We start from the raw sequence: 23,465 nt of genomic DNA, 5'->3' as shown, positions 1-23,465 counted from the left end.
AGATATAGTGTTTCAACCTCTCCTAGAATATGACCCAGTGGGTTCTTTCTAGGCCTAAATCTTTGAATATATTGATGATGAAGAATCAAAGAATAGAACAGATATTAATAAGGGCAATTAGAAGAATGGGAAATAAGCTTTTGAGGAGGAAAAAGAGAGTAAAAGGGAGGGATTGAATTATTGAGAAAGAGAGGACAGATAGAAAATGCTGCTATGAGATAGATATAGAGAATCAGAGAGATATAAAAAGATTAAAATAGAATGACAAAGAAATGATAAAGAAAGCAAACACAGCAAGAGAGTCAGAGAATAGAATACCCATAAAGAGACAACTACAAGTGTTATGAAGAAGATGGAGAGGGAAGATGGAGGAAAATGAGGAAAAGAGAAGAGATCCCAGGTGAGGAAGAAATGACCAGCACAGAAGTTAACTAGATGTCCTAGTGAATAGAATACTATATATGGATTTGTCTCATTGAATTTAAACCCCACATCAACTGCAGAGAAGTTCTGTTACTCTGATAAGTCACTTAATCATTCTCAGCCACACTTTTATCCTTAGCCAGCCTACAGGGCTAGACTTGATGGTGTCAAATGAAATTCCTGTTCCATGATGCTATCTATGGTTGCCAGAAAGAAAAGAGATTGTTCTCTTAGGACTGAGGTTAGAGGATAGAAAATGAGGTATGCAGGAGAAGAGCTGTCCAGAAGTGGATTCACTGGGATGACCAGTAGGAGAAATGTATGAATCACACAGCTAGGTTTCTTAGTGGATTGTTCTTGGAAGTCCTGCATTGAAATCCTATTTCACAAATTTAATAAATGTTTGACTCCAAGCAATTCAGTAACAAGGTTTAAGTCTCTGCTTTTAGAGCATAATGGAGTTGGACTCTATGACCTTTAAGATTTCTTCCAGCTCTAAATGTGTGATCTTATTGAAGATAAAGAAAATAGAAAAGATAATTGATTAATGATTAGGAATTAGGGCAGGGCAAAAAAGATTTTAAGGAGGAAGGAGAGAAAGGCATAAGTGACTGAAAATAAGAGAGTTCAACAAAGAAAGACAAAACAGAGATAGAAAGAAAAAGAGACAGAAAAATATAGACAGAAAAAGGAAAGATCCCCTTATTACTGACTGAGAATCAGGGTAAGGAAAGGAAAACTTTTGAGGAATATGGAGAGAGAAGGAAAGGGAGATGGAAAGAGTGACGGAAATAGAGAGGGAAAGACAGAATGAAAAACAAAGAGAAAGGGGAGGGGGGGGAAGGGGACACAAAATTACAGAGATAAAGTCAGAGAGAAACAAAGGAAAAAAAGAAAACCAGTGCATATAGCATTTTACTTTCTGTTGAGACTTTCCATTTAAATTCTGCCCTACTGCTGACTTGATAGAAGTCAGTGAACCACTGTCAGTCTCAGTTTTCTCCTCAGTAAAATCATGGGGCTCCATGATCATATGGGACCAGTGAAAGAAGAGAACATTTCCTTGGGATTAAGACAGGCAGAAAGAGTTGGATGAAAGTGTACATTAATGGGGTCAGAGAACTTCTGGAAAGGGGTCTGGGGAGAAAGTGGGTTCCATAGAGCTATGTCTCTTAGTGAATCTTTGTTGGCAGGTATCATTTTACCCGAGGTCAACACTGCCTAGCACATACTCTTGTTAACTCTTTGTTGTACAGTCATTTCACTCACATCTGACTCTTTGGAAACCTTTACAGGATTTTCTGGGAAGAGACGTTCCAGTCCTGGACAGGTCACTTAAATAAATCAATGTCCTTTGGTCTACAATGCTGGGGTTGGAGTCCATAACCCCAAAAGATTCTTTCCAGCTTCTAATCTCTGATAATCTGGGAAATAGAGTCAGAGAAAAGACCACATATTAATCATTAGGATTAAAATAAAGATAATAGGATTTAGCAGCTCAGAGAACTAGCAGGTAGGGATTTTCTAGGAAAAAAATGAGGGGGAAAACGAAGCTAGAAAAGGGCTTTTGGGACATGAGAGAAATGTAGGTGGTTAGAGTAAAAGAGAGAGAAACAAAGTGACAGAAAGAAATAAAGATATAGAAAAGTCAAGAAGCACCCTCATGGCAAAGGCATTGTGTAGGGGGCCAGAGTGTAGTGAGGTGAGAGACAGAGGCAGAGACCCAAAGGTGAGGGAAACAGAAAGGAAGTCAACTTCTTTTTTCGACAGATTTAAAAATTTTTTTTAGTATTAATCCATATGCATATGTATATTTTTTGAAACTACAGTTTTTATTTTTATTTATGTAAGGCAATGGGATTAAGTGACTTGCTCAAGGTCACACAGCTAGGCAATTATTTAGTGTCTGAGGCAGAATTTGAACTACCCTTCTCCTAACTTCAGGGCCAGTACTGTTATCCACTGCAGCACCTATCTGCCCCCACATATGCATATTTTGAAGTTACAAAATTTTCTTCTACCCTCCCTTCCCACCCTCCTCCCCTTAGCAGTGAACACTCAGGTTAACATTGTACATAAATATGTCTGATAAACACGTTTATAGATGAGTCCTTTAATGTATGAGGAATTGGGATTAAGGGAAAGAGATACATAAGAGATAATTTTTATAGTGTTCATCAGATTCTGAAAGGTTGTATTTTTTGTTTTTGTTTTTTTTCTTCCTCTAGATAGAGATAATATTGTCCATAGCTGGTCTGATACAGTTGTCCTAGCCCTCTGAACTGCTGAGAAGAGCTACTTCCATGAAAGCTGATCATCTCACAATGTTGTTGTTTATGTGTACAATGTTCTCTTGGTTTTGCTCCCTTCACTCAGGATCAGATCCTCTAAAGCCCCGCCATTTATGGTTTGTTATCGAACAATAACATTCCATAGCATCTACCATAACTTGTTTAACCATTCCCCAGATGATGCCACTACAAAAAGAGATGCTATGAATATTTTGGAACATGTGAGACTTTCCACATTTTTACTGATTTCTTCTGGATATAGGCCTAGAATTAGAATTTCTGGGTCAAAGAGAATGAACATTTTTATTGCTCTTTGAGCATAATTCCACATTGCTCTCCAGAATAGTTGGATCCATTCACAACTCCTCCAGCAATGTATCAATGTCCCAATTCTCCCACAACTTCTCCAACATTAATCATATTGCCTTTTTTCTCATCTCAGCCAATCTGGTAGGTATGAGATGATACCTCGTAGTTGTTTTAATTTGCTTTTCTCTAATCAATAATGATTTGGAGCATTTTTCATATGATTATATATAGCTTTAATTTCTTATTTTGAAAACTGTCTATTCATGTCCTTTGACACTTCATCATTTGGGAAATGATTGTAACCTTATAAATTTGATACAATTCTCTATGTATTTTAGAAATGAGACCTTTGAATCCCTTGTGAAGTTTGTTTCCTAGCTTTCTGTTTTCCTTCTAATTTTGGGAGCATTGAGGGAGGGGCAACTTCACTGGTGAGGATTGGGAGAGAGACAGCTCAGGGACATGATATGCAGAGTTAGCCAGTTATCCACCAAGAATTTATTGAGCTTGTCATATATACCAGGCAGCATACTATACTCTGGAAAGAAAAGTAAAGGAAACAAAAATAGAAACCCTGCCCTCAAGGACATGCATCAGAGGGTGGAATCTAGCATAGTAAAGGAAGCCTAAAAGTGAATGTGGCTCATGGGAGGAGGGTCCCCAGGATGAAATCAAGATGCAGCTGTCCTGAGAGTATCCAGGTAGGAAACATAGAGCTGAGTGGCATGGGTGCCCTCCACAAACGGAGGTTTGGGAATCGCCTATTCAGAGAGAGATATACCCCATGGTTTGATGGTTCTTCTAAGAAGTAAATTCTAGGTCTGAAGAGATGTTCCTGGAAAAAGAGGCTCTTGGAACTGATTGTAAATTCCAGAAAGTAGCTGGATGAGAAATGAAGAGCATTGGTATTTGGAGTCATAAGTGACTGAGTTCAAATTCTGCCTCACTGGGTTACCTAGATAAGGTCTTTAATCTCTCCCAGACATGATTTCCTTCTTTGAAGAAAAATGCCTTTCACTTGGAGAGCTTTTCATTTCCTTCCAGTTCAACATGCCTGTGAATGACAAAGAGAAAATAGCTGCTTTTTTTCTGCAGAGAGAAAGACTTAGAAAGAATATGCCCTGAGTAGAGGAGAGACATAAAAAGTAAAGATAATCACAATGGGACTTGGTTTGGGGAGAGGGAGCTAGTTGTTCCAGAGAACCAGAGACAGCAAAAGAGACATTGATAGAGAGAAACAGAGAGAAAGAGACCCACTTGATAATGGTCAAAGAAAGAATGACAGAGTCCATTGGAGAGGACAGTGAGTGACTGAGGAAAGAGATCAGAGGCAAGGAAGGGGCAATTCTCAGTGGCAGTGCCAGTCAGCTAGGAGTCATAGCGGATGATGCATCACATTTTAATTCACTGAGTTTAAATCACACATCAACTGCTGATGAGAAAGTGACTCTGGAGAAGGCCTTTAACCACTGTCAGTTGCAGTTTTCTGTGTAGGCCCTAGACTTGAAGGTAGGTCCTGATACCAAAACTCTATAATCCTATAGGTACCAGAGAGAGCATAGAAAGCTCTGGTGGACTTGGGGTGGGAGAAGAAAATATGAGATAGAGGGAACAGAGCATAAAAGTGAATACAGACAGAGAAGGGGCACCTAGGAAGGGGCTGTAAAGGATCTGAATGTCACTCAGCTATGTCTCTTCATAGTCTGTTCTTGGGGACCTGAATTAATATCCTAGTTCATATTTTTTTATGATTGTAACTTAGCTTTTAAGCCCCTGTCTCTTCTCTCATAATTAAACTGAAGTGGACACAATAGATCATATGGTTAAGTCCTTCTCCTGAGCTATGATCATATAAGAATAGGCTATTTATTTATGAAAGGGGAATGAGAGCAAGGAACAAAGCTTGTGAGCAAAATATATATAGCAAAATATATAGAAAGGGAGAGGGGAAAAATATGGTACTAGATAAAGAGACAGTGACAGAAACAGAGAGAAATAGAGTACTAAAATCAGAGAGAGACAGGGGGAAAGAGATAAGTAGAGAAAGAGACAGCAAGAGAGACAGAGAGACAAGAAGAGAGTCAGTAAGAAAGATCAAGATAAATAGAAAAAGAGAAAGAAAAGCCCCTACTTGGAGTTGATTCTTTGTCTTTAAATCCACCACTGTCATTGACTGGCTATGTTCCTCTGGAGAAGTTGCCTAACCATTGTCAGCCTTAGTTTCCTCTTCATTAAATTTATTCTGATTTGTTGAGGTCTAAAGACACTACAGCTCTCTGATTGTCTGGATGACAGAGAGAGAAAAGTTTATTTATTTATAATGAAGCTTGGAATAGTGAGATAGAGATGGAGGGAATCTGGCAATGCCCATGAGAAGGAGACAGCAGAAGCATCCACAAGGAATAGAAGTGTGCAGGGCCGGAAAGTGCAGAGTCAAACAGCCAGGTCTCAAGTGGTCTCTTCTTTGAGGACAGAATGACCAGACTTCAAATCCCAGTCAACATTAAGAATAAATGTTTGACTCTGGACAATCCAATTCAGGTGTATAAGGCTAATTGCTCTTTTGTGTTAAAATAGGGTTGGATAAAAGGACCTCAGAGTTGACTTTCAACTACAAATTATGATTATAGTTATGAAAAGAAAACAACAATTATTAGTGGATGGAAATTAGATTAAGGAGAAAAAGCTTTTGAGGAGGAAGCAGAGGGAAGTAGGAGGGGAAAGGAGATTCATAAAAGTGTGGGGGGAGACAGAGTGAAATAGAGACAGAAACACAAAGAAACAGTGACAAAGAGAAAGGTAACACACAGTTGTATGCAAATTGACAGCGAGACAGAGATACAGAGCAAAACTTTGAGATATACAGAGACAGAAACAGATAGAAAAAGAGAACCATAGAAAGAAAATCACATGATAATAGACAAAGAAATGAATGAAGATATCGTTTTGGAGGCCAGTTTGCAGTTGAGTAAGGAAATGAAAAGATGTAAAAGTATAAAATACTTGGGAAATGAAGGACAATTATGCATTTTAGTGGTAAGACCATTATACTTTGTAGTGTCTGTTTGATTTAAGTTGCACCTAAGGGGAAGAAGAGCTGTCTTACTCTGTAGAAGTCCATTAACTACTGTCAGCATCTGTTTTCATCTCCTTTAGTTTATGGGACTGGATTTGGTGGTATCTAAGGGCTCTCCAGATCTATAATCCTCTAGATTCCAGTGAAGGAATTGGATGTCCACTTGTGATTAGTCCTGGAACATAGAGAGACAGAGAGAGTCAGTCATTGAGGATGAAGAGATTGTCCATAAGAAACAGACATTTGGGGACTGAGGAGAGTGTATAGATCAAAACAGCTAGATATTCTATTGGCTTCATCTTGGAAGTCAGAAAGACCTGGGTTCAAATTCTAGTTCATGTCAGGAAAAACATTTGACCCTTGGTTATTCAGTTTGTCAGTCTAAGCCTCATTCTGCTGTTTTAATATGATATAATTGTAACCAATGGCCTCTAGGGTTCGCTATAAAACTATGATGATTGTCAATATAGTAGGAAAAGAAAAGATCACTTGCCTATTGGTGGAAAGTAGAGTAAGAAGCAAAGGTTTTTGAGGAGGTGATGATATGAGAGAGACAGGGTAATAGAAGGAAAGAGACAGAGCCTAGAGACAGAGAAATAGAGAAAGCAATAGAGGAAGGAAACCCCAAGTAAGGGAGAGATTGAAAGGTAAAGGATAAAAGGTAAAAATCAAAGTCTTATTCCCAGTTGTAACAAGTTCTGACTATCCTTGGGTAAGAGACCATGCATGTTTGTCCAAAATAACTTCTTTTCTCAATTTTAATAATATTTGGTCCTTTCTTCTTATTTCCTTTCCTTGCATAGAGAATGCTACAGTCAACAGTCATTAATCACCTACAGCATGTCTGCCATCATGCTAAACACTGAAAATGTAAAGTCAGGTCAAAGGTATTCTCTGCTCTTAAGGAGCTCCCAGTCTAATGGTAAAGATAACATGTCAACATCTATGTACAAACCAGATATATATATATATATATATATATATATATATATATATATATATATATATGATATATTTGAAATACATTTGAAATAAGAAGGCATTAGAATTAAGGGACTGGGATAAAATTTTCTGTGAAAGGTAGAATGTCAGCTGGTACTTGAAGGAAGCCAAAGAAGCTTTTTTTTTAATTTTAGCTTTTTTTGGACGCTAAATAAGCTTTATTCAGAATGGAGACTATTGAAGATATGGAGGACAGTCTGTGACAATGGTGAGAGTTAGAAGATGGGGCAACTAATTTAGGAACAAGGAGTCAATGTCATTGGATCACAACATTTATGAATAGGAGAGTGTAAGATGAAAGAAGACTGGAAAGATGGCTGATTAGAAAGAACTTTGAATGTCAACCATAGAGGTTTTATGGTTGTTGTTGTTGTTTTGTTTTGTTTTGTTTTGACTTTTTACAAGGCAATCCAGCTAAGTGACTTGCCCAGGGTCATATAACTAAGTAATTATAAATTGTCTGAGGCTGAATTTGAATTCAGATCCTTCTGACTCCTGGACCAGTGTTCTATCCATTGTGTCACCTAACTGTCCCCAACCAGAGGGTGTTTTTTTTAAATTTCATCCTGCAAACACTAGAAGTAATTAAATGCTATAATTCCATGGTTGGACTCAATCATTTGGACAGCTGAATGGAAAATGGAGTGGAGTAGGGTGAGAATGGAGGCAAGAAGAGCAACAAAAAGGCTCTTTCAGTAGTTCTGGCATGAAATGATGAGGAATTACCGCAAAATGGTAGCAGTGTCAGAGGACAGAGGGCAGAGGTGTCATATGTAAGAAATGTGAAGATAGTAAAATGGACAAATTGGTGATAAAAACCTTTGGTTTTCCTTCCAAATCCCCCTCTCCTTTTATCCATTGGCTCAATTCCTTTGATCTCTCTCCCTGTCCCTCTCTTGTGAAATGCCTATAGAATGTTGTTTATTGTCATTATAACCTCAGTGCCTGAAAGTTTGTAAAACATAAATTTGTTCCTTAGAAAGCTGTCATTACTATTCATGGAGAGAAACCTTCATTAGTAGCCTAGTAGTAGGCTAAATCAGGTGGAAAATTTTAAGGAAGGCCTTAAATCTTTGAGTGAGTTGGGGGATGCTACCTCAAAACATATTAAGACTTAGCATGTTGGAGTTATCATATGAGGTGATTTGTTCCAATGACAATGAAGGGAGCTAGAGCAGGTGGTGTTGGATTTCTTAGAGCTTGGTCCAACATCAAAGTTGCCAAGATCATCCCCTGACACTCAGGGCATAGACAATTGACTTGATTTTTCTTTTATTATTGGACTTTGAAAATTCAGGAAGAGATAGTGCAGATAATAAAATTTTAAACTCAGTCACACTTAGATCCAGTTCATTTGCCCAAAGTATGACCCACCATGCAGTATTTTACACCATCATCATATTGTCATGAATACTCTTTAAAAACAAAGGATGAACTACAAAAACAAGTAACATTGCTTTAAGTTTAGCATGCTGTCGTTTATCTAAGGTCACTGGCTTCTGGTTAGCTATTGTCCTTCTATAAAGAAGTTGAGAGAATGATTCAATAATAATTTACAGTTATAAAGAGGGTCAATGTGATTCATGCTGAGTTGGTGAAGAGACAGGACACTTGGGCCTCTTGAAGCACATATATGGTCATTTTCCCCCTACATTTCCAGCCTCCCATGGTGCTGTAGCTCCACCTCATTGGGCAATGAATCATTTTATCTAAATTTCATTGGTGCAAAGGAGACCAGAGTGAAACACATGCTTCATTGTTTTTCTTTGTTTTATCTTTGTAGAAAGAACAGTTCTGTGCAGGGTCTTGTCTTATTTATAATCATTGACCAAGGCTAGTCTATCCATCTTGGTAGCCACACCTACTTCTCAAGATTTCTCTTAGGAAACGTTGAAAGCAAGATATGGAAGTTGATGCTCATTCCTCAATGGGAGGGACAATTCTTTTCCCTGGTCAGCACAAGATCTGGGTCCAAGATTGAAGATAGAACCAGGAGCTCCATGACCTCAAAGAACATCCTCCATTCCACCATGAAATGAATAGAGGAAGGCATCTGGTTAGGCTGAAAGTTTGTTTGAAGGGAATTGGCAAGTGATTGTATGAGTGAATTATAAGCCCAAACCTGTTATGAGACAAAGGACTATAAAGACCTGAATGTGGACCTTGAATGGATCTCCTCCCAGGGAGAGTCCCAGGCAATCATAGATTCCTGATCTAACTCCAGGATCCAATACATACCATTTGTATTTTAGGGAGAATCTTACTGTCTGTAAATTCTTCAGTAGCACAGACTGTGGAATGAAGTACTAGTTCAGCCTGTGGGGAGATTGGACCAAATGAAGAACCAGCGAAACTGCCATGATGCTAGGTCATCTCTTGCCTCAGGATTGTCCTTTATCAATTCATCTTATACCTTTAATAATGTACCTTAGAGTCACAGTAGAAGATCTTGGGTCCCATGACTTAAGGAGAACAAGAGCAGTGTTTTGTTTATTTCGAGTTGTCCTGTGTAATACATAATATATGGTGACAACATGGACTGTATTTTGTGTTCTTGTATTGGAATTGATGTTTTTCCTGTCATCTGATCAGCCAAAGGAAGAAGAGGGAAAAGAAGGAGAACTTTCCTCTGAAATTTCCAGAAGTACAAAGGACATAGTATTTTCTCTGCATACGTAATTTTCCCTAAGTTAGGAATAGAAAATAGGAGGAATGAGAGTTAGTGACAGAGACATACAGAGAGAAAGACAGAAAGACAGCAGAGGAAAGGAGTGAATCTTTACCCATTTGTAAAAATTTATGGAAATGCAAGTTAATTAGAGAACAAATTTAGTAGTGACATTTTTTTTTCTGTTTCATATGTATTTACAAATACTGATGAGCCTGCAGTTTGAATATTTTCATATATGTGCAGTATCTTATTGACTTTATTGTAAAGGTCCTTAGAAGAGCTCAAAATGGAAACTTTGAATTAACATCCAAAATTTACCTTAAGCCTTATGGCATTCTCTTCCTTTCCTGGATTATAAAGGGACTTATTGCTTTTATGTAAGGAAAATGATTTCACTGAGTAAAAGTGTTTCAGCCCTTAATGGAGATGGAGTTGGTTTGCAAGTTTTGCCTTCAGTGATTTCAAAAATGGTGAAAATATGAAGCAGACACTTTTGCAGTTAGATGCTTTTAAGTATTATCCATTGTTTAAAATCAGCCTAATAAATTTCTGTTGGAAAGAAAGAGGCTTATTTAGTTAGAAAGCAAAATGAAATAAGGGAATAAGCAATTTCATTTTAGGAAAGTAAATTATCTGACTGTTTTTAACCTTCTGAGAATCATTTAGCTTAGGGCTGTCCAAAATGCTGTGATTTTATGTGGCCTGCTTGTGGGATTACTAAACATTTTAGTCAACTAAGCAGAGCTACCTCAGAGCTCTTAATAAAATGGCAAAACAAAAAATATTGTCTATTGTTTCAATAAAAACTTCTAAAAGTAATCATGGCCTGCCATGATATAACTGAATTTAATTGCTGAATAAACCACATTGGAAGCATTTTTTTGGTGATTATAGAAACTATAATTCTTGAAGTTTCCATTTTGATCAGGGAAGAATAAATTTTTGACAGGAATTTCAGAAGTATGAGAAAAATGTGCTAAATTTTCAGAGGAGAGATCAAGTAGTTTGAAGGGTATTAGTCCTGATGGTAGAATGAAATAAGATTGAGGAAAAGATTGAGAAAGTAGCAGTAAAGGAAAGAAGGGGAAGTAGTGGATCAGGGCTGAGTACAGCGGCATTTTGATGGTTTGCAGGAATCATTATGGTTTAATCTGAATCAAAAAAGACAGAATTGTACCTTCCTAACATCTCTTGAATGCACCCGATCCTGCTCCCACACCTGGGCCATGGCAATAATGGCTTCACCTCCAATCCACCTTCCATTGGGTCAATAGATTGTTTTTCCCTAAAGGGCAGATGTTATCATGACATCCCCACTCAATAAATTTCAGTGACTCCTTATTTCCTTTGGTATCAAAGGTAAAATATTCTCGTTGGAAGGCAAATCCCTTCACAACTTGCTCTTTCTCCATTTCCTTATACTACTGCATATATTCCCCCACTAACTTTGGGATGCAGTGATATTATCTTCCCGTCTGTTCCTTGAATATGATGCTATCTTAAACTACTATATTTCCCAATGTTTAAGACTTGCCCTTTTTCAAAAAATTTGGGAATGTCTTATCCACTTGTTGTTGATTGTTTTTCTTGCATTTTCCACTTTTTTCACGTTTGTTGTCTTTGTGCTCATTGTTTCCCATTTGTTACCAGTATATTTAGGTTCAGTTTGGCCACATTCTCTCCAGAAATGGCTCAGAAAAGATTTTTGTCCAGAGATGATTTCAAATTAAATGTGATCCAGTGTGCAAAAGTGAATGGAAGTCATGCTGCAGACAATCAGTTTGGGCCTCCTCCAACTGAGAAAACAATCTGAGACTGGCTAATGGAAGAAGAAATCCTACTGAAGACACCAGGGAAGAAGAAGGACATGAGAGGCAAGACAGCCAAAATGACCTGAGTTAAAGAGGGAAGTGGAGAACAAAGAACAAGGGCTATTGAAATTCCTGTATTGGGGTGGTTAGGTGGTGTAGTGGATAGAGCACCAGCCCTGGAGTCAGGAGTACCTGAGTTCAAATCCAGCCTCAGACACTTAATAATTACCTAGCTGTATGACCTTGGGCAAGCCACATAACCCCATTTGCCTTGCAAAAACCTAAAAAAGAAAAGAAATTCCTGCGTCCACAAAGATGGGTTTGGCAGAAGACAAGAAGAATTGCTGATGAAAAAGCAGGAACTGATTTCCCAGGAAGACAAATTGGTTCTTCAGTTCATGAAATGGAATGGACTAAGCATGCTTCTATGCACCACACTTGCCCAAAAGATGCCTGAAAGCTATGAGCAGAAGATACTTGAATTTCTTGATGAATAGAACTTTAGTTCAATATCTTTATATAATACCTTTCTTTTTTATTCAAACTGCTGGCCTCAAAATAAAGGTGTCTTTTATACATGGGGAAATATGGTATATGTGCTTTCACTGGTTTTTTCCCCCACCACTGTACTGTTGTACCTACTGAGGCTTCATAGAGCATAGGTCTGATAAGTCATGTTATAAGATGAGTGGATGAGAAAATAAGAAAAAAGGAAGCCCCTTGGAAATTTGTGTGAGAGAGAGTTGGAGGGAAGTTAGCAGCAAAGAAGAGAGAGAGAAGGGGCTCCTAGCAATGAGGGTCAGGAGCAATGTGTGAAATGGTACAGTCAGGTCATCTAGAGGAAAGAACCCTATCCTGGACAGACATGAGCCCTGATTTCAAATTCTGATTCAAACATGCTTACTAGCTGTGTAATTCTGGATAAGTCACTGGAATGGTCTAAATCGCTTTCTTCTATTTAAAAATGATGAAATTGGAGTCATTGGGCTTTATGGTTCATTCTAGTTCTTAATTTCTTACAATATCAGTGGCAGAGAGAAAATGAAGAGACTAATAATTTTAAAATCAGAGGGACAATGAAGTAGATACTAAGTAGAACACAGAGAGAAAGAGAAAGGTTTCTGTGGATAGTAAGGTATCTGAGGGGACTGGTCATGGAAGTCAGGGTGGATTCAGATTGAATGCTAATTCACATTTTCCATACATGTTTGACCTTGGGCTAATTGTGCAAAGTATTTTTACCTCTGCATCTTTTGAGATAGGGATTTGATAAGTTGGACTCTATGGCCAGTTAGATTCCTCCTAGGTCTAGATTTATGATCTTACTGGTGAAATAGGGAAAATAAATAAAAAGAGGTAATTGGATAAGAAATAGAGCAAGGAAAGAAAAATATTTTGAGGAGGGAGAGAAGAGTGGAGCAGAGAGTGGGGGAGTGGGGTGGAATGAGAGAGATTGGAAAATGAGAGAGGGAATGAATAAAGGAAGCATAAAAGGCGAGGGAGATGAACAGATTAAACCTAAGACAGGGCAAGAGACAGTTAGATAGAATCAGTTATAGAGATGAGATTCAGAGATATGTTACAAAACTGAAGAAAAGAGAAAGAGAACCCTATAAAAGTCAAGGAATGAGTAAAGAGATCATTTTGGGGACAGTGAGCAATTGATCTATGAGACCAAAAGATATGGAAGGTTAGGAAACATGGCAAGTATGAGATAAACTTGTTAAGTGTCCTGGGGCTAAGGGCAGTGTTCTTAGGATTGACTGATTTTCAACTCTATATCAAGATCTCTTACTCTGGAGAAATCCCATTGTCACCCTCAGTTTTCACCTTAGTCATTTCATGAGATTGAGCTTGATGGTGTCTAAAAGACCTTTCACCTCTATGATCCTCTGCTTGTCAGAGAGGGAAAATAATGTTGAATAGAGTTAGAGTTAAGGAAAAATGAGGCAATGGAATTGGATTCAGTGGTCCCTATGGTTCCTTTCTCATGTGGATCTGTGGTTATGGTGATGACAAAGAACAAAGGGGAAAAAAACTGTTATCATTGAGTGGGAATTAGTAGAAAGAAAAAAAAACTTGACTAAGTGATAGAGAGGAGAAGGAAAAGGAAGGACAAAAAGGGGCAATCAGTGACAGGGATAAAAAGAAACAAAATGAGACAGAGAGACAGATCCATATGTAGATATGGAGAGTGGCAGTGAGATAGCGAAAACCACAGACAGATACAGAGAGACCAAGACAGAGAGAGGCACACACACAGAATCACAGGAGAGTTCTCAGGGGAGGTTGGGAAAAGAACCTGCCTAGTGTTGATCAAAGTCTGTTAAGGTATCATAGAGGATAGAAAATTCTCCTTAGAATTCAGTCACTGAGGGGGTGGCTAGGAGCACTGACCCTGAAGTCAAGAGGACCTGAATTCAAATCCAGCCTCAGACACTTAATAATTGCCTGACTGTTTGACCTTGGGCAAGTCACTAACAGCAGTGCCTTGAAAAAGAAAAAAAAAAGAATTTAGTCATTGAAAGTTTATGTTAATATAGCTACTGACCAGCTCTATTCATCTGGAGAAGTAACTTAATGAATCTCAGCTTCAGTTTTCTTCCCATTAAATTTAGTTTGCAGGTTTTGATGGTGTCTCATGGCCTCCAGTACATGATCATGCAACGTTGATGATGCTGCAAAACTGTTATTACTCTGTAAAGAGTATATTTCAAGGGAAAACCACCTTCATGGTTTCAAAACCATCTTACCTAATGAAAAAACAAAATACTCTTTGCAGATGACATCATGATATACTTTGAGAATCCTAGAAAGTCTGCTAAAAAACTATTTGAAACAATTAACAATTTCATTACTAATCACTCTAGCATAGGCCTACAACTCATTAAATAGTTCTTCAATAGCTATTAATTAGGTCTCCTCCTAGTTGCTGTGCACAAAGGACAGGTGGCTAAATGCAGCAATCAACATGTATTTCTTAAATAACTCCTGCATAACCAGGCCTGTGCGAGATTCTGGAGATGGAAACACTGTTAAGGACACAGCTCCCAAGCACTAGAAGCTTTTGTTCTGATGAGACAGGAAATGCATGAAAGTATACAGAGAATAAAAATAAATGAAGGCAAAGTACAAGGCAGTCTGGGAGTGAGGCCACCAGCAATGGGGATCAGGAGAGGCTCATGGAACAGGGGATGCTTGGACTGTGTCTGGATGAAGGAGAGTGAGTGTGTGAGACATAAGGACAGAGAGCCAGCTTCAGAGTCAGGAAGGCTCAGAGTTCAAGTCCTGCTTTGGACCACACCAGCAGCACACCCACACTCAAGTCTCCTAATCTCTTAGTACCCCAGACAGCTCTGAAAGATCACAGAGACATTGAAATGGGTTATCAGTCTTACTGAGGAGGCCAAAAGATGAAAGAGTGCTCGACTAGAAATACTCTGATTTATGTTGACCCAGGGTCGCATAAGTAGTAAGTATCTGAGGCTCGATTTGATCTCAGATCTTCCTAACTGCAGGCCCCGTGCTCTCACCACTGAGTGGCCTAGATGGGGAAATTTCCAGTTCCCAAAAGACTGTGATTAAGCCACTGTTCAGGCTGTTACATTGAGGAGAGGCAGAAGTAGGGAAAGAGCTCATTCTCAGTGCACAGACGTTTTCCAATCACTCAGTCTCATACATTCACCACCTACCGCAAGGAAAAACTCTAGTTGTCCTACCAGTGTAAAAATCTCTTATGGATGGTCAATGCAAGTGTCTAGGAGCAGCATCTATAATCCCACAGAGAATATAATTAACTTTTATGTGAACAGAAAGAGAAACTTGCTGTATCCCACTGGAAAATTTGCACTTGAGCAATGTTCAAATAAACAAAAATGAATGAAGGTATTCAGGTCTGGTTCAATATTAGGAAAACTATCAGATACATAAGTGATCATGACAATAATAAAACAAACAGAAATCAAAGAATTATCTTAAGAGATGCAGCAACAACGTTTCACAACACATAGCATGCATTCCTAGTAGAAACATCAGAGCATGAAGGAAAAGGGAGATTCTAAAGAATCAACTGAAAAGCTAGTTGAAATCATTAACAACTTCAGCAACTTTGACATTAGCATTAGCTTTAGCATTAAAAACTTTCATCGGTTTATAAAATAATGCAACATGAATCATTCAACTTTGCTTTTTTTGTTTTTTGGGGGGGTTGACTGTAGGATTAAGCTCCACAATTTAGGAAAAGTTAAAACTAACTATTATGCCAATCTAAAAAAACCTATTGCCTTAAGTTTAGGTTAATTATAGATTTTGTAAATGAATAGATGGTTAAGACTTTATTAATTAGCAGAAAATAATATAATACCCCATATATATCATTGTCAGAATAAAATGATCATAACCATTTAAAGGCTAATTTGCCCTTTTTGACATCTGGAGAAAGAGTGATATTGACAAAAGATAAATTCTTTTGACTTCTTGAATAAGTTCTCTTAGCTAGAGTTTAAGTATAAGCTGAGTAGTATAATCTTCAAAAGTTGTATTTCCTTTTCTGGCAACTGAAAGCACAAGTTTGTGTAGTAATCACAGGTCCTTTGAAAGGAAGATTTATGGCCACAAAATGCTTCAGCTTTGGGGCAAGACCTTCTGGATTAATGTCCCTTTGACAGCTCAATGTTGGCCATAGTATGACTTTGGGTTCAGAAAGCCTTGGAGAAGTAAACAGATGGATTACCTGCCTCATCTATCTGAATTATGTTCAAAACAATTTTCCTAAGATTTCTGACATGCTTTTAATCCTCTTTGTCTGTTATAAAAATAAACTCTGTGAATTCTCCTTTATCACTAATTACTGAAGAATTAGTTGACCTGACATAAGGGAAACTCTCACCATTCCATTAAATCAGTGGAACTTGGAAACTTTGTACCTGAAAATTATTTCATTTTTCAGATAATTAACTTTCACAGACAAACAGTTTCAGCTTTGGGAGCTCTCCAGTCAGAGACAGTAAGGGGACCTAGTGGATCTTTAGAAAGAAATCATTGGAGGTGCACTGTGCTTATAGAGTCTTTTGGTTCAGAGTTCAAGGGCAGAGAGGAGCATTTTGGGCAAAAGGGGGCAGAGAACCTGAAGAGTAGGTATCATTTCTGGTCACAAGGGATGAGGGTCCCTGAGGAATAGCATCACTTATGATCCCAATGGAACAGTGACACTGAGGAGCAGTATCAATTGCAATCCCAAAGGATCAAGGGTTCTTCCTGGTTAAGGAAAGCAGTGAACAATCCTCTCTCCAAATCAAATCAATTTGGGACCACCAAAGTCTTGCATTACCCCAATATCTAGATCTGAATACAGCCATGTGAAAAATTCTGAAGCTTCAGACAATCCCTTTCCCTCTGGAGCCTTAAATGAAGTATAAAAGTCAAGGGTAACAATCAGGATCTCAGACAAAGCAAAAGCTGAAATGGACCTAATTGAAAGAGAGAAGTAGGAAAACTCTATCTTCCTTAAAGGTACCATGGACAATAATGTAATGTCAGTCCTAAACAAATGGCCAAGCATCTGACTTATTAAAGGGAAAAATAGATGAGTTACAGAAAGAAATAGTCAATCTATACTAATGGATAAACCCACCTTTCCCCTCTCAGAATTAGAGAAATCTATTCATAACTTATATACAAACAATTAAGAAGACAACAAGAATATTTTACAAGTAAGATATGATAGATTTCTGGAGAAAACAGAATGGAAATAAAAAGAAATATAATTTTTTCTTAGATGTACATGGCACCTTTAAAAAAACAAGCAAATTATAGCACAATAAACCTCATAAGGAAATGGTGAAAAAGAGAAATACTGAATGGAGACCTTTACTGAACTTTTATACAACAAGGTGCAAGATGAATTGCCTAGTTGTGGAAACTTAGATTAAAAATTAATTGGAAAATAAATAATATAATCTTTGTTTTCATGTTTTGTTAAGGCAAATGGGATTAAGAGGCTTACCCAAAGCCACACAGCTAGGTAATTATTGAGCATCTGAGGTCAGATTTGAACTCAGGTACTCCTGACTCCAGGGCCAGTACTCTATCCACTGCGCCACCTGGCTGCCCCCACTGTGCCAACCAGCCACCCCTGTAATCTTAAAAATGAAAGAGTCAAAGAATAAATCAGAGAACGAAACAATAATTTGATTTAAGAGAAATATACAAATGAAACAGCTTAACAAAAATTTCTGGGACACGACCAAAGCCAGACTAAAATACAGACAAAAGAAACAAGGAAATGGGCTTGATATTTTTAAAATTTAGAAAAAAACACAAATGAAAATATCCATTTATATATCAAAATGGAAATCCTGAATTCAATGATAAGATTAAGAAAATTTTAAAAAATAAACTAATAAAAAGTAAGTATTGAGTTTTTGAAAATATAAACAAAATAGAATAACCATTGTTTAATTTGATTAAAACAAGGAAAAAAAACTTAATGATTGGTCTCAAAAATGAAAGGATACATGCATAGTCAATGAAGATGAAATTAATTCAATATATAGGAGTCATTTGACTCAAGGAGATGCCAGTAAACCTGACCTTCTACATGAAATAGAAACTTTCCAAAAATGTAAACTATCCTTTTTAACAGAAGATAACATAGAAGATTCTAATAATTCTGACTCAAAAAAAAGAAATTTATCAATGTAAAAATGAGTTTCTGGAGAAAAAATCCAGAGCACCAGATGGATTTGAAAGTGAAACCTACCAAACATAACTATTTGAAAACAACAGCTTAGGATGGAATCCTATCATATTTCTCTTGTAACACAAATATGATTTTCACACATAAATAAAATGTGAGAATATATACACACTGAACCATTGTCAGCAGAGGCATGACATGATATGTTCATTTTGAAAATTAATTGGGATTTATAGACAGAAAGTTATAAGTCCTTTAAAATTTTTAAAACAAAGATTCCATTATACCCCAATGAAGTCATCAATAATTAAAAGATGTTTCCATATACACCAAAACATTTAAAGCAGCACTTTTTGGGACAGCTGTGCATTGGAAACAAAGTAGTTGCTCTTCCACCATGCAATGGCCAAGCAAGGCAAGGAACATGAATGTCACTGAGTAGTATCACCATGCTGTAAGAAAGGATATGTGGAAGCAGGACCCCATCAGGAGTACTGGAACCTCAGCTGCTGGACTATGGGGCAGCCCTGTAATGCATTGCCAGGCTGAACTGGTCATTTTCCATCATGAGTTGAACACTTGCAGGGCACAGGGCTCTGATTGTACTCCCCACCCTAGCCCATGCAGCCCCAAGGCAGAGATGGTGGCACTGGCAATCCCTAGGACTGGAGGAGCAGGAAGTGGGAGCTCCAGCCCACTACAGACAGACTCAACTCACAGGGATTTCTAATGGCTGGGCTTCTTTGTGGTAGAATGAAGTACAGGATGTTGTGCTAAAATCACCATCCCACCTTTGGATTGAGAACACATAATTATAGGTGCGTAGTCAGTCACCATTGCAAACATTCTGGCTTGTTTTCTATTTTGTGTACTGTCCCCAGAAACAAAGGCTGTCTTGGTTTATATAAGGAAACTGGAGCAAAGGTGATTATAATCTTTCCATATGATTTAATTCAGTTTATGTCCTTTGTCCATTAGAAAAATTTATTACATGGAACATAAGATGACAGCAGTCACCTGCACCTAACAGAGCTGACTTAGAGTTTGCCTGGTTTTGCAGGAGAAAGGAGAACATACATACATAGGAGCTGTTCATACATTCAAAACAATTGATGCAAAGGAAAGGATTTTTCAGAGGACTGATGGCTACTTTTATAAGAATGGCTCCCTATGCAGGGATTTCATTTCTACTTTTGGTACCTTAAAGACTGTTGGCCTCTCCCATCCTCCTAACTTTCTTGAAAGGTCTTAAAAAGACAGCACAAATGTTTTAGTTCTGAAAATATACACTTGCTTTGTATTGGTGTTGCTGGAACAATAGCAGAGACAGTATCTTATCTGCTTGATCTAACCTCTCCTTAAATGCAGTTCAGAACTGTTCTCCCAGATTCTTAAAAGTGCCTCACAAGGAAGAAGACACTGAAGAATGAAGACAGACAGCATGGGATATTCACAGGACTCTGTCAGGGTCTGTCTCTTAACTTCATTCCCTGTGTTTGTTCTTAAGCCAGAGTGTTCACAATTTACAAGCAAAAGAAGCAGTTTTAATACCTCAACTAGTCACATTTTTCTTTTTATTTGTATATACCCTTTTGTTGCTTTACTTTCCTATTGACAAGAAGATGGAGGTCAGCAGTGTCTATAGATTAAGTGAAGTTTAAAATTATAGTCCCTGGTATGGGAACATTTAATTTTGATTTTAAGCCAGAAATTAGAAGTGTTTCCTGACTTTTTTATTTGATAATCTATCAGTTTCATTAGAATAATCTAAAGTTCTTAGAAACTGATGAGTTTCATTGATGCCCATTACAGGTTTTCTGAGATTTCCTCTTAACTTTATTGTGTTCTCTCCAGGTTTTTTTTTTAAATCATAGTACTAAAAAAAATCTCAGCCTGAAGCCAGACTTAATGAAAACCTATTCTGAATTTTACAATGAATCAGGTTAATTATGCTTTCTTATTCAGATTTAATCTTTTGGAAACTTTTTCTTAACCAATTAGATAAGCTCCCTTGTAGGTACTAGAATTAAGTTCTCTGATACTATGGGATAATTTACATAAGTTTTCCTAATAGACAACCTATTCCTAAAAGTCAGTTAGAATGATTGTGAGTAAACTTAGTGATCTCAAAAAGCAGGCCAACCCTGATAGATTTTATTTGTAGAAGACAGGTAGATTGTCAGTATCCTCCTTGTGGTCAATATATGGATTGTATAATCAATTAGAATGATATATGCATTCATATATTACAATATCACAAGGGCAGCAAGGTGCTTCCTTGGATAGAGCACTGGCCTTGGATTCAGGAGAATGGGAGTTCTAATTCTGCCTCAGTCACTTGCCACTTTTACTAGGTGTGTGACCTGGAGTAAATCACTTGACCCTTATTACCTTCCATCCGGGGCCTCCTCCAGGCTTCCTGATTCATATCTGGGGCCACTGGACCCAAATGGCTCTGGAGGAGAATGTGAGACTGGTGACTTAGCACAGCACCCACCACCCCCCATATTCAAATCTAATTTTTGTGCTTGTCATGGCATCACCTCCCTGATGTCATTGTCTCCTTCAAAAATGAAGGACAAACAACAGATAGTTTTTAAAAATGTTCTTCCATGAGAGAAACATCTTCCGTCATGGAAATTTATTTAACGGTGATATTGAAAATAATTCTAGTCATCTTCTGTTTAAAACTGAGCAATTTAAAAGTACCAGGATTCATTCATTGTAGATTTTATCATCATTATTTTCTATTTTTTCAAATTTGTTTTAAAGGACATGATATATAAAATCATTATCATGAGATGAATTAGAAGATTAGTGGATATCACTGTTTGCCTACACGTTTGTTTTGAGTTAAGAGAAAGAACATTTCTTGTAAGGCCTTTTTTAAATTGATGAGTTTTGATCAAAAATGAGATGACATGTATTGATTTTTTTTGACTTCTCATCAGATAAATATTTGTTTCTTTGATAAACTTACCCATTGATGAAACTGCATGTGTAGGTTTCCCCTTCCGGGTTATAATAGTATTACTAAATATTGTCAAGCAACCTTGAGCAAAGTTAAATGTGTAAAACGATTATCTTCCAGGATTTCCTGAAAGGAAACTACAAGCATTTTATTGAAGGAAAACTTGCATTCTGTGCCATTTAGAGAATACATTTAAAAATTCAACAATAATAAATAAATGTTACAAAAGAAGGAAAGAATGATGGGCATGAAAAACAGAGAAGTAAGGAAACATCTTTGTGAACTGATTTAAAGTGAAATAAACAAAGCCAAGAAAACTATGTGTCTATGGTAACGTGTAGTTACCATAGTTACCAATTTCAATATAAAGAATGGCACAGCAAAAAACTTAAAAGCAAATTGTGAAAAAGCAAATGGACCCAAAAAGAATCATGCGAAGACAACATCACCATACCTTGTCCAAGAGGTGAGATGTCCACAGGGGTTATACAAATAACATCCTTTTCCAAATGCATCTATTCCTCTCTAAAACAAAAAAATATGATTTGGCATATGGTATGACACTCAAGAAGGGAGAGAGGAAGGGACAAAAGTGATACATTGGTGATGTAAGAAACAGGAAACAACAATAAAAATATTTAAAAAGAAGCCAATAATCTTGAGGGTAGTACTAGAGCAAGAGAAAGAGGGGACAATGAGTTTTGGTCAATGATAGATCAAAAACCTCTACTACAAATCAGTGAATATGATAAAAACTGCTGTTTAGTCCTGTCTCACATTTCCTGACTGATTTCATTTGGGCAAAGAAATTTCGGCTCCACTGGGGCACTTAGCTTTCCAGAACACAGTTGCAACCTGTTAAAAAGTGAAAGGCAGAACAATGGGTAAGCCTAGGCGTGCAGTATACAGAGGCAAACAAATTAAAGCAAAATCACATTTAATAACTCCAAAGACAGCCTCTGGAGAGTGTTGAGGGAAGTTAGAATATGGAATATGATATAGAAACAAACAGTTAAGATAAAAGAGAAGTAGTTTGCCAGATAGTTGATGGGTTATGAATACCTTTCAGCATTTATCAAATTAAATTACATATCTTCTTTGAATGTACGATGATATAAAGGAGTTGATGCCATGACCTGCAAGTGAATCCCATTTAAGTGAGAGAGGGCTGTGCAAAGTAACCAAGCTCACTTTCTCCTCCAGGGCCCTCTGGGTCTGGTGGCCAGATATAAATCAGGATGATTGGAGATGGCCATGCTTGCAGTGGAATACCTTGACTTTTATAAATTAAAATCTTCAATGGGTCTCAGTTTGAGTGAGCCAATCCCTCTTCAGTGATAAAGCCTAAGAAAGAAAGAAATGAAGCAAATAATGTCCTCTTTTACCTAGTCAAAAAACAAACAAAAAAGAATATGGGAGTAGAATCATCAAAACAGAATAAAATGGCTCTTTATATTCTGTCTGAGCCAATGTAGGTGTATAAGGAGAGTCAACAACAAAATGAAGGAAGAAGGAGGAAATTATTATTCACATCCATAGCAAGGGCAAGAGGTTATGACAGAAGAAGTATAAATGAGAGTCACAGAAAACAAAATAGATAATTCTGCTTCTATTAAGTTGAAATAGTTTAGCCTAAAGAGAGCAAAGGCAGGCAAAATAAGAAGGGAAACAGATATGTGAGGAAACACACCTTTGCATTAAATATCTCACAGGCTCATTGCTCACTGGAGATAAAGAAGGAAGTGCTTCCATTTTCCAAGATTAAGAGTCTTTCTCCAATAGGGCAAAAGAACAGGAAATTTTCAAAGAACGAAATGCAAGTAGGTCATCAACAAATCACTCCAAATGAAAGAAGTGCCCATTAAAACAACCCTGATCTTTCAGATTGAAAATAATAGAGATCTGCAACTTCGGAGATAGCCCCCTCTTTCCACAATAAGTTTCTTGAAACACCCCCCCACGTGCTTTTTTAAAACAAAAGAGATGAGATGAAGAAGAAAAGGGCCAAAGTTCCCACCCTGCCTTCTCTCTCCTCCGTTCTAAGACAAAGCCAAGATGCAGAAAGGGAGGATGGAAACATCCATGTGAGGAGGGGAGGGAGAGAGTGGTCCCAAAGGCTGGTTCCTGCTTGTCTCGACCAATTCCACCCCACCCCAACCCCTCAGCCCCCAAACCCCAGACCCCCAGACAAAGGCCTGGGCAGACAGGAAGCCC

General features: G+C 37.6%; 1 long non-coding RNA gene and 1 pseudogene across 11 annotated transcripts in view; one reads left to right on the top strand and one right to left on the bottom strand.

Annotated features, from left to right (window-relative positions):
• Positions 1-23,465, bottom strand: part of LOC141497619 (uncharacterized) — a 160,705-nt gene that overhangs the window by 124,683 nt on the left and 12,557 nt on the right. For 7 of the 11 annotated variants that reach the window (XR_012471376.1, XR_012471377.1, XR_012471375.1 and 4 more), the window contains 5 exons: positions 21,261-22,595; positions 14,135-14,336; positions 6,130-6,274; positions 3,979-4,077; positions 1,693-1,847 (listed from right to left, as the gene is read on the bottom strand). This is a non-coding gene — a long non-coding RNA (uncharacterized LOC141497619). The remainder of the gene's footprint in view (positions 1-1,692; positions 1,848-3,978; positions 4,078-6,129; positions 6,275-14,134; positions 14,337-21,260; positions 22,596-23,465) is intronic. The other 4 variants (XR_012471380.1, XR_012471381.1, XR_012471382.1 and 1 more) reach the window with 4 other exon arrangements.
• Positions 19,284-19,787, top strand: LOC141497617 (solute carrier family 25 member 16 pseudogene; annotated as a pseudogene).

The sequence above is a fragment of the Macrotis lagotis genome, chromosome X (assembly GCF_037893015.1).
Source record: "Macrotis lagotis isolate mMagLag1 chromosome X, bilby.v1.9.chrom.fasta, whole genome shotgun sequence".
NCBI classification, from domain to species: Eukaryota; Metazoa; Chordata; class Mammalia; order Peramelemorphia; family Peramelidae; genus Macrotis; species Macrotis lagotis.
This window is presented reverse-complemented; position numbering and strand designations above follow the sequence as displayed.